At 34.1% G+C, this 11,673-nt stretch overlaps 1 pseudogene; it reads right to left on the bottom strand.

Annotated features, from left to right (window-relative positions):
- Positions 1-5,362: 5,362 nt before the first annotated feature.
- Positions 5,363-5,462, bottom strand: LOC122127644 (annotated as a pseudogene).
- Positions 5,463-11,673: the final 6,211 nt, after the last annotated feature.

Raw genomic sequence — 11,673 nt, forward strand, 5'->3', positions numbered from 1 at the left:
TTAACACTTGAAAATAACTCATTTTCTTGGGAGTAGGACACAAAACACAAGATTAATCCTAATCTTTTTTAAAGAACTTCATTTATACTACAAATTCACCCCTATAACTACAAAGATTCTAAAAATAACAAGTACAGAGTAACAAAGGAAACAATTTAACTGCATCATCTACATTAAAAGGACTGTGTTAATATAAAACAAAGTTATACTAATAATTAGCTTACCAAATTCACTTACATTCTTTAATCCTATTTCATTTACTTTCATAAAAACTGGGTTTTCATTAAATGATGCATAAGAAAGCCTATATACCCACTTAGATTTTCAGATCTTAACAATATTTATTTCAGAAATGTCTTTAGATCTATAGTCAATGAACTGAAATAATAATAAAATATTCAAGGTCTTTTCAGAAATTTCAAGACTACCTCTGGGATGTTATTTATATTGGAAAAGATATTCAAAAAATCGTATTTGTTAAAGTTGCCATAGTTACTCCCATAAAAGAGCCTTTAGTGAAAATACGTTTACATGTACAAAATAACTTCAAATACATCCACTATCTGGAAATGACACATGCCTTTTGTTTGTTTTTTTGTTTTTGAAAGTAATATCTAAGAAGCATATCCACAATAAGGTTTTTCAGTCAATATGGTGGGATATGCAAACGTAATAAATATGCGGTTATCTCTTAGTCAGAATAGATATGATCTTACAAAGAAATATATTTTCAACAGAAATACAGAATTAATCCACCTTGTGTTTCATGGGAATAACCAGAGAGTAATACCTGTTTGGTCAGGTCGGTCAAACTCACTCCATGAGAATATTTTAAAAGTATATCCAATTTAAGAGGTCAAATACATATTTTGTACTGACAGTCATCTTACAGCAATAACTTACTACCTAATTATGTCTGTATCTTCTCACCTAACATGTAATAAGAGCTGAAAGCAGTCCCTTTTATCTAACTTGAGTAAATGCATTAATTATGATGATGTTATTATTTGACAAGTAAAATATACAAAAGGGTGATTCCACTGAAAAGACATGACAGAACACTGATAAATAAAAATATTGCAACACAGTTAGCTCTTTTCAGCCTCACCCTGTCCACATTGGCAAGCAACATTGCAAAAGCACACACACACATATACACATACACACATGCGCACATGTACATACATATACATGCATGCTAAATTCAGGGTTTATTGTACAAAAAAGTTCAAATAAAATATTCGTGAGTAGTGCAAGTGATAATTTGCTTTATTAAAAAATGATACACAATTCAGTCACAAAGGGTGTTTCATTTTACCTGCCTTCCCCATGTGACCACTTAATTTATTTTTCATTAATTAAATAAATAAGTAATGCATTCATTTCTTTGGTGGTAATAGGGGCTTGAGGGCCTGGCTCTGTCTCAGAATTTAGTTTTTTTTAGTGTTCTCAAGCCTAGCATTTGACTGCCTTTGCCACAGCTAAATTTCTAGCTTTTCCTGGCTACTTTCAAATCAGAATTTAATGGGAATTTTTTGACTTGGTCTGGTTTCAAACCACAATCCTTAGATTTCATCTTTCTAATTACCTTGGATTAATGACATGAGCCACCAGTGTGGCTTCTACTTTTTCCTCTATATTCATCTAATGCACATACTTAAAACTGAGTATGGAACCAAGATGTACAGTGATGATATTGTCCTGTCAGAAATTCAACTTAGTAATTTAAATTTCTTAAGACCATACAGAAAAATACTATGATATAGTACAAGAGAATACACAATTGAACATATGAGCTTTAAGAGTTTTCTAATAGGTCAATTATTTATTGTTACCCAATATTAGAAAAAAAGTATAATGCAGAAGTAAAATAGCAGTCCTTTACATGACTACTTAAATTCCTTGTTTTTTTAAAAAAAACACTTGTTTTCATCTAAAAAAGTGGTCCTATCTATTCTCTTCATGTGATTTTTATGACTGAAGGTGCTTAATGTGAAGTCAAAATGTATTAGTAATCCTTTGCTATCAATTAAATCTCACTTTTTCTTCTTGGAGAATATAATGATCAACACACTAGTTCAGAATCAGCAAGCAATAGTTCAGAATCGTGCTTACAGTGCAAGTAAATCACCAGTAAGTAATCCTCGATGCCATTTTCCACAAAGTTTTGTCATAGATATAATCGGCCTGCCTTCTCTAGCTGCTTTCCTAGCCTGGACCTATTTCTTTATTGTACAGAAAAAGTGTGATTTAACTGTTTTCAGTCAGATCTGCTCCTAGAATTATCAAGGATTTACATTCTTGTCTGTAATTTGGTCAGAGCTACGTCTCTTTTTGTAGACTACTAAAATGTATTTACTAATTTCAAGTAAATACATAATTCTATTTCCATCTTTTTTAAAAAATAAAATTCTATTTGCTCTATAAATTAATCAGAGGCATGGATTTTGTGGCTAGCTAGGTCATTGCACATTGCAGTCTCTCTCTTCCTCTCTTTCATGGTTCTCATAGATAATAAAACTGCTCCATAATTATCCTAATTTTGCTTTTATATTTTTGGTTGCATCATTTCACTTTCTGCTCTGTCATTTCCCAAATCTTTTATATAGAAAGCATTATTTCATATTTTCTCATTCCTAAAAGAAGCTGCACACGAAGACACTACTGGTTCTCCTTTTCATTTGGTACCTTTGAATACGGAGGAACATCTTTCATCTGCTCTCCATCAATTCTCTACTTTCCAGTTAGAATAATTTAAAATAATGAAAATGGAAAATGAGAAAATAAATCATGGTGAAAAAAACAGATGTAGAAAATTCACCGGATTTTTCTGACCAGTTCAACCAACGTGAACTATTGGCGAAATACATGGACACCTCATTTCCACTGTCACTGAAAGTTTCTGCTTAGGCAATTCTGATTAAGATGAAGAAAAAAATGAAAAAATGATGAGTGGTATAAATTGCAAGAAAAAAATGGAGTAGGATCCAAGCAAATTTCTTCTTTGGGCTGCTGAAAATAATCGGCTTACTACATTGCAGTGACTACTTTCCAAAAAGGCCACTCATGTGAATACTAGGGATGTGGATGAGTATATATCCCTTCATCGGGAAGCCTACAGTGGACACTTAGACATTGTCTGTGAGTTGGTGGCTCAAGCAGCAGATATTCATGCAATAACTGTAGATGGGTGGACACCGTTGCACAGTGATTATACATGGAATAATACTAGTGTGGCCATTTTCTTCATCATGATGCAGATACCAATGCCAAAACTAAAGACCTTTTGAACACCTTGCACCTTGCTGCTGGGAATAGAGATAGGAAAGATATGTTGGATCTCCTTCTGTTGCACCATTTTATCAAACCAGGTCTGAAGGACAACTTGGAAGAAACTGCATTTGATATTTCCAAAAGGATAAGTATGTATCACTACCTCTTTGAAGTTGTGGAAGGCTGTACATATTGTTCTCTTAAGTTTAATGGTTCGGTTAAGTTTCTTTTTTTCCCTCTTTGTTTTTCTTTTTCTCTTTTTTTTTTTTTTTGGAGTTTTTTTTTTTTTTATTAAGAAAATACCATACAGGAGAGTTACAATTACATGGACAAGGTAATGAGTATATTTCTTATGAAGCATTGTTGCCTCCTCCTTTGTTTTCCATTCCCATCCCTTCCCATCTCCCCCTCACACTCTCCTCTTGCCCTCCCACTACCACCCCCAAGCCAAAGGTGTAAAGTTCGTTTTTCGATATGACGTCTTGTACATCCCATTGTTGCAATGGATCCACCTGTATCCCTATTTAAACGGTTTGTTTTTTTCCCTTCTCCACCACAAATCATACCAACATCAAATACAGTGAAAACAGGGGTTATACCGTGGGAGGGAAATACAAAACAACAAAGAAATCATCTTAAAAATATAATAGAAACAATCGCAAGGAAAAAAAAGATTTGAATCTTTATCTTGGGTTTCATTTCACCTAACATCAACTTATCTGACCGTTTCTGCTTTTGTCAGACATATACTAGTTATTACAATTAAGGGAAACCATGGGACCTAGGTTTCCTTGGGCCTGGCTTAGTTCACTTAATATAATTGTTTCAAAGTCTTTCCATTTCCTAATAAATGGGGCAATTTCATTCTTTCTGGTGGAGGCATAGAATTCCATTGTGTATATATACCACATTTCCTTGATCCATTCATCTACTGAGGGGCATCAAACATGACCATACGAAAGCTACCAGAACAAATATATTTATTGCAGCATTATTTACTATAGCTAAGGTATCAATTAAGTTTCTTAAACTTCAAAATGCCAGTCCATTCTTTTGTTTGTTTGTTTGTTTTTCATTGTGAAAATGCCATACAGAGGGGTTACAATTGCATGAGCAAGATAATGAAAACATTTCTTATCAAGCATTGTTGTCTCTTCCTTTGTTTCCGCTTCCCATCCTTTCTCATCTCCCCCCTCTCCCTGTCCTCCCACCCCAACCAAATTTGTAAAGTTCATTTTTTGACATAACAATTTGTACATCTCGTTGCAATGGGTCCACCTGTATCCCTATTTAAAGGTTTGTTTTTTTTTCCCTTCCCAGCCACAAATTATACCAACATCAAATACAGTGAAAGCAGGGGTTATTCCATGGGGGAGGGACATACAAAGCAACAAAGAAATCATCTTATAAATATGTTCGAAACAATTGCATGAAAGTGCCAGTCCATTCTTTGTGTCCATAGAAAATATTTTCACAATCCAAATAACAGCAATATCTTCCTGTAAAAATTCTGGGGAATTCTTCCAAGTGAATTGTCTGATTTTGATGTTAAAGTATATTCAAGAGTTTGTTTTTGTATACATGTATAATGATTTCTGCAGAGTTTGTGATTTTTTTAAATCAGAAATAATTTGAATTTATCTGTTGAAATGAGTAGTACAAAAACTAAAGATATTTCTTGTGCTTGTCTGAAAAAAGGATATTTTTAAATATTCTATATTCTGTGTTTGCATAATATCCATAATCTATTTCATTCTCTCCTAGATATAATTTGAATTCTACATTGTTTTGTAATACATAGGTACATTAATAAATGTGTACTGTAAGATTGCATTCCATATATAAAGTTAAAGATTCCTTTTTTTTTCTAGGTCCTTATACTAGTATATTTCTTTGGGATAAAATGAGAATTTAACTAATTTCAAAAGTTTTGTAAAGGTTATGCTATGTAAAGGCATTTCTGAGGTGAAGATTTAATACACTGATATGAAACTAACCTTTAATTCTAGGACTTACATGTATTGTTACTCTTGTAATTATGTAATCAACTTTTTAACAACTGCTTTTCATTTCTTGCATCTGAAGAATGAAAAATATGGAATACTATACAAATTTTCATTTCATCCTTGTGCAAGTGCCATGTTAATCTCTGTATTGTTTTAATTTGTGTAGACGTGCTGCTGAAGCATGTAGTATCCTCTAAATTTAAGTAGTTAATGATGCAATCTTCATATAGGCTTATATCTTTGCGTGCCTATTTGTTACAAGGAAACCTTATTGTTCCTAACAATACTATTGATCGTTTTTTCCTAAAATTGTGTATATAGTGGAAAAATTATATTGTTTCGTCGATTGCTCACATTTGCAATTTTTTTGTCACTGACTATTTTAAATCTTTTTCATTTTAGATTTGATCATACTTTGAAGCATTTATAGCTAGGTCCAAAAGTGATGGCTTTTTCAAGTACTTATTTGTCCAACTGAGTTAGCTTTGTGGAGCTAATGGATCCAAAGTAAACCTTGCTTAAGAGCTACTTCTAAACTTCTCCAGCTTAAAATTTCCCAAATGAGGTCTTAGTGGCACAAATGTCTACCTGACCCTTTACCTTTCTTCCATGTAGGAACAGACCAACCAGAATATCTTACCCTGAAATCATACTTTGTCTTACTGGAAGAAAACTAATCTTAGTTACAAGGGATCACAGAGAGATGAACAGTTCAGACAGAACTGTTCAGACCAGAAGGTATTTTATAAAAATATAATTGTTTATGATACCTACCATTTCAAAAGTAGCTAAAGCCAAGAAGGTGAAAAATTGTTCATATGCATGATTACCTAATGTCATGGTCTGTCTACCTTCCAACCAGGAAGGAACTTACACTACTCTCTTTCTATCAACAAATATTTCCATAGCTCCAGGAGAAGTCCATGTGTTTCTCCTCGATATTAGGCCTTAAATTAGTAATGCTTTAATCACAGTGTTTCCTCTTGTCTCCAGACTGTAAATCCACAAATGGTAAAACTTTAGGTCTAGCTCTACAAAATACTGTGGTAGAGATAATGCAATATTACTTTAAAACAAAGTTGTCTTTAATACCCTAACCACCACAGAACAATGTAAAACATGTGCTGTTTTTTTATTATTTTATACATAGATATATATTTTATTTTATATTTGCTGATTTTATATTTCACACAGTGAAACTTACTAGAATTAATTGATAATTTGATAAATAAATTGATAATTATTTATTCCAATGAATAGAATTGGAATATAAATAATTAGGTTTAGGGCTGGGAAGGTGGCTCAGTGGTAGAGCGCTTTCCTTGCATAACTGATCCCTGGATTCGATTCCTCATCACCACATAAGCAAAAAGAAAAAAGCCAGAAGTGGCGCTGTGGCTCAAGTGGTTTGACCGCTAGCCTTGAGCTGAAGAGCTGAGGGACAGCACCCAGGCCCAGAGTTCAGGCCCCACGACTGGAACACCCCCCCCCAAAAAAATAAATAAAATAAAAAAAATAAATAATTAGGTTTAGAATATATATCGGAATATAAAAAGAATCAATGTAATGTCTTGAGTATAAGCTTGTGATACCTTCTAAGTGTTCTTGGTCTTCTGAATTCACATGGTAAAAAAATGTTGTTTTCCTCTAATCTATAAGGGATTTTAGTCTGCTGCCCTGTTCATGGTTTTAACTCGCTGGTCCCAAAATGTTTTTCTCCATATTTCTGAAGCATTCCTACTGATTATACCCAAATTTTGCTGATATGATCTCTAAAAGATATTATTCTTCTGCAGGACCCATGAGTCCTAGGATCCTAGGTCTCAGTTACCTGCATCATCAGATAACAGGTGCAAGACTTCTCACCTAGACCCATACAACATGCCAACAGAATGTAATTGAAGACCCATCTTAATTTCTCATTTCCTATAATATTTTAGGGCCTCAATTCTTTGAGAAGAAGGAATTAGCAGTAAGCAATTGTGAAATGCAAGGGAACTTAAAATGAAGGATGAGATCATAAAATCTGAGAGAAAGTACTGTAATTCAAATTTTCAATTTACAGATGACCAGACCATATCAGTGAACAACATCACAAAGTGTCACAAAATTATTTTTAATACCCCTCCCCTAATGATTAATGAAAGATTTCAGTCCAGCATTAGTGGGCCCAGAAAATATTACCTGGAAAAATAGATCTGTAATTGGTCTAACCAGGCCCGGAAAACTTGACTTAGAGGTCAAATGTAATCCAGAAAAACATTAATTGTGAAGATCTTTAGTGCTTCAAAACTTTGGTACTCCAGTAAAACTTGGTTCTGTGGTATAAAATGTTGTCATTCTCAAAACATTTAATCTCCTGAAAGTGTATTTTTTTTTCAAATAAACTTTTAAATATCACAATCGCCAAAATAACATTTGACAAATAGATGATACTCAGTGACATTATAAGCTTTTCAAGTGTAGGGAGCAAGTTACAATAGAGTTGATTTATTTACCCAACACTAATGCCATTGTTTCAACCACTCATTAAAGTGTAGAAATAATACCACCCACCATTTGTGTTGTTCAGTAGGTGCCTTCCAGAAATATGTTAAATAGATCAACCTCCCAAATTTCAAACGCAAACATTAGCTAATAAAGTAAATTTCATCACTTAATAAGTTACATTTTAAAAAGCCACAAATAGTTGCCTTATCATACGTTGTTTTATGTTTTCCCTATAAGTCTAACATAGTAAGTCTTGAATATGGATACTCATCAGAGATGTGACAAACATAAAATCTGTCTTCTATTTCTATCATATTCCTCTATAGTAGTAAATTTTAATTTTCTTCTTTTTCCAAAACTTATAGGTAGTAGAAAATATTATCCCATAGAAAGTAAAATAATCACACACCATTGTACATAGACATTTATAAAAACTGATAGTTAGGAATACATTCTAAGCCATTTTTAAACTTTCTTGTTGACTAAAGATTAATCTTTCAAATGAATGAGAATAAAATCAAGTCTAGGGGCTTCACATCTCCAGTCTTGCACATTATTATTGCAGATGAACAAATCAGGGAAATGTAAGTTGACATAAGTTCAAGTATATACAGGATTGAATCTCCAAAGAATGAAAATAAACCTTTCAAAGTATTAACAGACAGTTTAACAGAACGATTATCAGGAAGTTGAAAGCAGAGAGGAATAATAGTAAAGACATAGAATGAATGAAAAATGGAACAAGGGACAAGTACAGCTAGAATAGTCAATGTACACATGTGATAAAGGAAGTGGTAAATCTGAAATGAATCTTGGAGAAGGGGTTGATTGACAATAATAGAAGGAGTGAATCTGATCCAGGGGCATTGGACAATTAAATGGACATATTTAATTGTAACACACTTGCACAACCTTTTGAAATTCAGTTAAAGAACACACGAAAATCACAACCAAACAGCAATCTTTAGAGAGTACGAGCATGACCTCTCAAAAATTTAAGCTGTTAATGGAAGGCAGTTTTGGGAAAAGCAAACAAAGATATTCAAAGAGGGAAGTTTACGGTAGGTGAGAATTTTGAACAGATTTAAATAGATTGTCTAAAGTTATAAATCACCTACATCTGCTGCAAATACTATCTTTCTTCTGCGAGTTCTCTTTGTCTGAACTGGACACTCCAGTACTGAGACATACTTGATAGCTTGTGAAGATAGAATGAAATAAACAAGATCAAGGACCCGTTACTACACTGGAGAGAAAACAATTCTCTATGTTTTCTTTCATCTCTCTTCACTACTCTCTCTTCATACTTTTAAGTCAATGATTTTGAATTATATATTTCCTTCTTTGTTCTGACAAAGTAATTGGTCAAAGTAATTCACTAAATATTATTTTCAATTTTTTTCTTTTCTTTTCTTTTCTTTTTTGTCGGTGGTGGGGCTTAAACTCTGGGCCTGAACGCTGTCCCTGAGCTCTTCAGCTCAAGGCAAGCACTCTACCACTTGAGCCACAGCACTACTTCTGGCTTTTTTCTTTTTACTTATGTGGTGCTGAGGAATCGAACCCAGGGCCTCATGAATGCAAGGCAAGCGCTCTACCACTGAGCCACCTTCCAGGACCCATTTATTTGTTTGTTTTTGTTGGTCATGGGGCCTGAAGTCTGGGCCTAGGCACTGTCCCTCAACTATTCAGTTCAAGAATAGCAATCCACCACTGGAGCCACTTTTGGCTTTTTTTTTCTGCTTATGTGGTGCTGAGGAATTGAACCCAGGCCCTCATGCATGCAAGGTAAGCACTAAACTATTGAGCAACCTTCCTAAACCTACTATATTATTTATTGTGTATTTATTTTACATCTTTTTTGGGGGAGGGGTCCGGTTGTGGAGCCTAAGCTCTGGGCCTGGGTGCTATCCCTAAGATCTTCAGCTCAAGGCTAGCACTCTACCACTTGAGCCACATCGCCACTTCCAGCTTTTTTCTTTTTGCTTATGTGGTGCTGAGGAATCGAACCCAGGGCTTCAGGCATGCAAGGCAAGCGCTCTACCACTGAGCCACCTTCCCAGCCCCCATTTTTTTCTATCATGCTGCTTACTTATTCAAGCGAGTCCAATAAACTTCCCCCTTGCACTTGTTGCCATGAAAACCTAACATTTATGTTAATCAGGACAAACTAATGTAAAACTTTGTCTCCATAAAACCAGTCCAAGAAGCTGTGATCACAAATATATGGCTATTCTTTTTTCTTTTACCTTGAAAATCTTCTGTGTCTAAAGTGCCAACAAAAATAAGTACTCCAACACTTTTTGGTTCAATCACTTCTAACTCAAAGTTATATTTTGCTAACAAGATGCTTAGGGGAAACTGAAGAATACTCCATTTTATCTTCTCTCTTTAGACTTTCCTTAGATATCATATCAGGAACAGCGAAGTCATTTTTGCAAAATTATTTCAATAGATTATTTTTCTCTTGTCCTGCATTTGCTCAACAAGATGAATGGGGGAGAATAGAGTTAAATCACCCATGCCTTGGATGACAGTGTCTGTTACAAAGGACAATGCTTGCATGTTCTACTTCTATGTCCTCTTAACTCTTGCCTGATATCCAATTAATCACAGCTTCTTGGCTTGAAGTCTAGTGAAGCTGAAGCACTATAAGGCCTTCCTCACTGCTAAACCTTCATGGTTTCTCCTTTAAAACTCTTTTAAGTTGCATCATTGGATGTGGAACTTATTTTGATATTCCATTCAATCAGTTCTGCATTGTAGTGAGCCAAATTGGCTCTATAAAATCACTTTAGGTAGCACAAATATTAAGACAATCTATATCAAAATGTTTTGATCTCCCTCCACTGATGAAGCCAATACACTTAGCTAGGGCTTCTAAGAACACTGTTTTCTAAGCTTTTCCATTTGCTCAATTATTTTGTGACCCCCAAACTTTTAGGCTTTTGTACTAAGAGACATTTTCACTATCTCATGATAATAAGGGTATTATTTTTTGTGAGCCACTTTGAAATGTGAAATCACTGGTGTGAAGTATCTAATCAGATTTTTTTCTGTGTTTCAGTGCTTCACATGCAAAGACCTCATGGAAAGTATTATAAACAGAAATGTGTAAGCCCAATGCCTTCTTTCATTGTGGAGGGCACTTTGTCCCTAAATATTTTGACCCAAATTATCTTTTTCAAAGAATTACTGTTTGTTAAATAAAGGCCAATTCACAAATTTTGATGTCTTTTTTTTTAAGAACTTTGAATTTAAATTCCACTACAACCTTGTTTCACACAGTGAGAGTATATTTCCCGGGTAAGGACAATTCTCACGGAAACTTACAGGATTTATAGGAAGGTTTCTTAAGTTTGTTTGTTTAGTGTGAAAATGAGCCATCTTCACCCACATTGCTTCCTCTCCACTAAGTCTCCATGGATTTCTTTGCACGAAAGCCTATTTTCCCAGGCAATTTTAAATTTTCTTCATAAGCTAAGTTGTTAAAAATTAAAATTTACCTGTCACAATTTTAAAACTCTTTTGAAATTCCTTTAGCAGAACCACGAATTCACCAATCCTAATTCCACCTTGACCATCAAAAACAGTTACCATGTTGTTTTCACAATATAGTGTCCATGCAACTAATATTTTCCAGTGGCTTTGTTATGCATACATATGACATATAAGATGATACTAAGCAAAATTAACTCTAAGATATGGAATCAGAGATTTTTATTTGCGGTTGTTGTTTTTAATGTATTAAGTGATTTCTATATTCTTTGGGTTTTCCCCTATGGTTTATCCCTTGCTGTATTTGACTTTGTACCCTGTGCATTATGTATACATTTATCTTAATTAGGGAAGGGAAGAGGAACAAGAAAATGGTGACACAAAGGACAAAGTGCAAACCAATTCATTA

Source organism: Dipodomys spectabilis, unplaced genomic scaffold (assembly GCF_019054845.1).
Source record: "Dipodomys spectabilis isolate Male_0828 unplaced genomic scaffold, ASM1905484v1 ptg000306l, whole genome shotgun sequence".
NCBI lineage: Eukaryota > Metazoa > Chordata > Mammalia > Rodentia > Heteromyidae > Dipodomys > Dipodomys spectabilis.